The sequence below is a fragment of the Schistocerca piceifrons genome, chromosome 6, assembly GCF_021461385.2.
Source record: "Schistocerca piceifrons isolate TAMUIC-IGC-003096 chromosome 6, iqSchPice1.1, whole genome shotgun sequence".
Lineage (NCBI taxonomy): Eukaryota > Metazoa > Arthropoda > Insecta > Orthoptera > Acrididae > Schistocerca > Schistocerca piceifrons.
The window spans coordinates 214,935,747-214,940,915 of record NC_060143.1 but is presented as its reverse complement, the minus strand read 5'-3'; the positions used below and the strand labels follow the sequence as shown (position 1 = coordinate 214,940,915).

At 40.9% G+C, this 5,169-nt stretch overlaps 1 non-coding gene across 1 annotated transcript; it reads left to right on the top strand.

The window, feature by feature from the left end:
- Positions 1–241: 241 nt before the first annotated feature.
- Positions 242–316, top strand: Trnas-uga. The gene has a single exon. It is a non-coding gene; the product is annotated as a tRNA-Ser (tRNA).
- Positions 317–5,169: the final 4,853 nt, after the last annotated feature.

The window sequence follows — 5,169 nt, the reverse complement described above, 5'->3', positions numbered from 1 at the left end:
GACTGAAATGTCGAGATCGCCTCGAACACAGCAAGGAATAAAACAGGAAGTAGAGGATGACTTTGTAGATGATAGTGGGTACGTGAACGAATCCACTGACATGTTTGATTCACCACAGATAAAGAAAGAATCGAAAGAAAATTTTGAAATAGGATCGGAATACACCGATTTCGTAGAACAAAACAGTGTGAAAATTTTAAGCATGAACGATTTATTTGAACAATTAACCGGGCGTGAGTCGTGCTTCGGTAGCTCAGTTGGTAGAGCACTTGCCCGTGAAAGGCAAAGGTCCCGAGTTCGAGTCTCGGTCGGGCACACAGTTTTAATCTGCCAGGAAGTTTCATATCAGCGCACACTCCGCTGCAGAGTGAAAATCTCATTCTGGAAATTAACCAAACAAATTGCAGGACAGAGTGAGCAGCTCAAAACACAGAATGATCAGCTTCAAACACACGTTGCCGAGCAGCTCAAAACACAGAATAATCAGCTTAAAACACATGTTGCCGAGCAGCTCAAAACACAGAATAATCAGCTTAAAACACACGTTGACGAGCAGCTTAAAACACAAGTTGGTCAGCTTAAAGCACAGGTCGAAGAACAAGGAATTAAAATTAGTAAACAAATAGAACAGGTAGAACAAAAAGTGGGTAATTTAAGCTCTGTAGTAAATACTATGAAGTTTGAAATTGACACAATTAATAAAAATGTGGATACTATGCAGGGGGAAATTGACAACATTAACAGTAGGTTTGATATTGAAATTCTCAACATCCAAGAGAAAGTAGAGCCTCTAGTTGAAACAAAAGTAGACGAAAAAGTTTTCGGCCTTAAAACTGAGATCATAAACGCATGCCAACATGGAATCTCACAGTTGAAAAAGGCATTTTCAGATACTGAAAGAAATTTAGGCGAAAAAGTTACTGGATGTGTGCAAAAGTGTGAACAAAATACATCGAAAATTCAAGGCAAAATTTTCGATCTCGAGAGTAAAATCAAAAATAGGCCTGGCGTGTCTGTAATGGCACGCCACTTACGAAGCTGTTGGAAGGTGAGGAACGCTTCGATCCCGCCAAGAAACATAACGGATGGCATCCGTTGGATTTCAACAAAAATTGCCAGAGAATGTTTCCTGAACACTTGTCTGGTCAGGAGAAGATAAACGTAGTAATTAGCGCCTTAGCAGGTGACGCTAAGCGCTGGGGAATTAACTTGAATACCGAACTAATGATGTTCGAAGAGTTTAAACAAAAGTTTACGGAAGAATACTGGTCCGCGAGTTTATCATGGCCAAACTTCATGATAACAGGGGCAGGAATTCTTTGAAAGATTTCTGCGAATATTGGTACCGAAAGTTGACACTTTTAAGAGGGAGAAGATCCGATTCTGAAATCACGTGGGAGCTATATAAAAAGCTTCCAGAAGATTCGAATAGATACGTGGGAAGCAATCATCGCAACTTCCAAGCATTTCTCGAAAGGGTCGAAGACGAAGATCATTGGCGCGGAAGTCGTGCCAATTATCAGAATCTTAGTAACAGAAATAATCGCAATAATGACGAGAGAAATGACGGCGATGGATTTCGCGTCAACATGATACAGAGAGGTAGAGGCAGAGGAAGAGGAAGAGGGGGTTATCCAGGTCGCGGTAGAGGGTACACTGCGCAAAATAATAACGAGGCGGGAAACTGATTTCCGCGAACATTGTGGGCCAAACGGAAGCGGACAGAACATACCGGCCCCGATTTAAGAAATGTTACCGGACTGACAGTAAAGTTATGAGACAGGTTAGAGACAGGCGTGAAATGACACAACGTGTTGTTGCGAAACAAGCGTCGGGTGCGAGCGCAGATGACTCATCTTCGCCGCGCAGAGCGACACATGTTAACAGGGGAATGGAGCATCAGAGGGCAACGGCCCAGCCTAGCAGAACAGCTGTTCAGAGAGAAGCCGCTAGCAATGCGGCAGAATTAGGTACAAACATTGCCGTAAGAGCTGGTGAATACATTACGAGTGGTAGTTCCGTGGCGAAGGAAATAGTAGATGGAACAGTGGATACACAGAGAGGTGCCGTTAGCAATGTTGGCAATGAAGTAAATGGCGAGAATGAATTAGCAGAAGTAAGTAACCGGCGTGTGCAGATCGACGATCTGTACAAGGGCCTCAAGCAATTTGAGTGGGAGGATTTTAAGAAGGAGTATGAGGAAAGGAGGTTAATTAGTGAAAAAGGAGATAGTAGGGACGTCGATAAGGTGACGTGGCCCGAATTTAAAGAGGAGAGAGTAAATAGCGCCGCGCAAAGTACGCGTGCTGCCGATAGAACGATGGTTAAAGATAGGAAGGTTGGTTGGTTGTTTCGGGGAAGGAGACCAGACAGCGAGGTCATCGGTCTCATCGGATTAGTGAAGGATGGGGAAGGAAGTCGGCCGTGCCCTTTGAAAGGAACCATCCCGGAAAGATAGGAAGGAATTGGAGGATGAAATCCTAAGCATTGACGAGGAAGTAACTTCTGTTAACGATCCGCCAACAGTACAAGCTGTTACCGAAAGGCACCGTGGGGAAGGGGCAGGTAATTACCTACGAGTAACGGAAGTCCACGAGGATTACGCTGAATATGAAGTAACAGTGGATGTGAGTAAAGCTGATAATGAGGTCGTTTTGTCAAAAGAGGATACTGAGTTAAAATCAAAGCCTGACGAAAATGCAGGGGAAGAACTTAGTGCCTGTCTCAGAAAAGCTTTTATGTTAGAATCTGAAAGCGATCCAGAATGGTCGGATTCTGACGATAGGTCAGATGACGAATATTTCGGTACTAGTGAAAATAATGGGAATACAGCCAATTGCGATATTGTACCTACTGATGACGAAGTTTCAAAACAAAACCCAGATGTTGAGACTGAACACAGGAAGAAGGAGCCACCGGACGACTCAGTGTCAATGTTACAAAGAGTTCAAGTATTTGATGACTTTGAGCTCCGGGAACCAAAGAAACCGCCAGATATAGGTGATGTGAATGTCAAAAGCATATCTTCGGACGATGTTATCGTCGACCCGGATTTGCTTAGGGAAGATCACAACAATGAAAAGCATTTGACGGTTAAACAAACTATAATACCAGTTGAAATTTATAATGTGAAATTGCAAGTACTTCTTGATACTGGATCTCAGATAAGTGCGATCTCCCAATCGTTTTTCGAACACATCTGTGATAAGCCTGGACTAGTAATTATGTCAGTGACTGGTGTAAAAATTGTTGGTGCTACTGGCAAAACTAGCAAGCCGGTAAAGAACCAGATAATGGTTGAATTTAGTATAAAAGGACAAAAGTTTGAACACGATTTTTTGGTTGTGCCAGACTTGAGTACTGAAATGATTCTGGGTGTAGATTGGCTAGATAAAGAAAAAGTTATTATTGATTGCAGCCAGGAAGTGGTCAAAATTAATAATGCATCTACGAATTTGGAAATAAAATTTGAGGAAAATGGGAAAGTGTTTGATTCAGAAATTGGTTCTTTATTGTTGGAGATCGACCAATGGAATGATGATTTGACAAACATGTATGAAATTTACCATGTCCAGAGGTTAATAGATGAGAGTGACAGGCAGGGGCATGATTTTAAAGAAATTGTGGAAAATTTGAAGGAGATATCTCATGATCAGAAAATAGAATTGCTTGATCTTTTAGAAAGTAATAGCACTGTATTTTCGGACAAACCTGGCCTAGTTAAGAACTTTGAATACCAGATTGAGACATTAGAGCATAAACCTTTCTTTGTAAGACCGTTTTCGGTACTCATATCAAAGAGGCAGGTTGTTCAAGTGGAAATAGATAAAATGATAGAATGGGGTGTAATTGAATGGAGTAGCAGCGAATATAATAGTCCCCTTATCATTGTGAATAAAAGGGATGGGGGAGTAAGAGTAGTCATTGACGCCAGGACTTCGAACAAAATTGTAAAGAAGGAAATAGACAGACCTGATAATCTGGACGAAATGATCCAAAAGTTTTATAATGTGAAGTATTTAACCAGTCTGGACATGACTGCCGGATACTGGCAAATCCCATTGAGCAAAGAATCCCGTAAATATACCGCTTTTCTATTTGCCGGGAAATGCTATCAGTATAAAGTAGTGCCATTTGGGCTTAGCACTTCTGTGGCGGTATTTATTAGGGCACTGGATTTTGTATTAGGGAGAGAATTGAGTTCCCGGCTAACCATTTATGTAGATGACTTACTGATTGCTACTGAGGAATGGCAAGAGCATTGTGAATTATTGCAGAAAGTTTTTGTTGCTCTACAAGCAGGGGGCATGACACTTAAGTGGAAGAAATGTGAATTCGTGAAGTCGGAAATAAAGTTTTTGGGTCACATTATTACTACTACCGGTATTGGCAAGGACCCGGAAAAGTTAAGTACAATAGCAGGGTGTCCATCTCCTAGAAATAGAAAACAGTTGAAAGCCTTTTTAGGTTTATGTGGGTTCTATAGAAAATTCGTCAAGGGGCAAGTTTTTAATAGTCCTCATTTGAATAATCTACTTAAGAAAAATAGTGCTTTTGTGTGGACTGAAGGGTGCATGAGAGATATTGAAAATTTAAAAAGTGAACTTTTGAATGACAATATTTTGCATCACCCCATACTGTCAGAACTTTTCCACATGAGTACTGACAGTAGTGCTTATGGAATTGGTATAGAAGTTTTCCAAGAAATCTGTGATGGCAAAGAAATCGAACACAGGTTAACTCGTTGGGCTTTGTACCTACAACAGTTTGATTACGAGATTTGCTATGTTAAGGGTACTGAGAATTACGTGGCAGATGCTTTATCTCGATTGCCTAATGGTATGAGTGAAGTGCCCGATGAAAATGGTGAAGAGGGTACTTTTCAGATAAGGTATATGAAAGAGGTTTCAGGAAAAAGGAAAATTGAGCAAATATGTAAAAACATGAGGTACCATCAGAATGAGGATCTGACATGGAAATCTGTGAAGGTAAATTTTGACAGTGTGCAGTATCCTCAAATTAAGAAATACTACAAACTCTTTAAAGGCATTTTATACAGGAGAAAAGATTTAGTCACTGAGAAATTGAGAGTATGTTGGCCACGCCAGTTTGATACTGATGTCAAAGACTATTTTCATTTAGCATTGGGGCATAGTGGGCCAAAGAAAT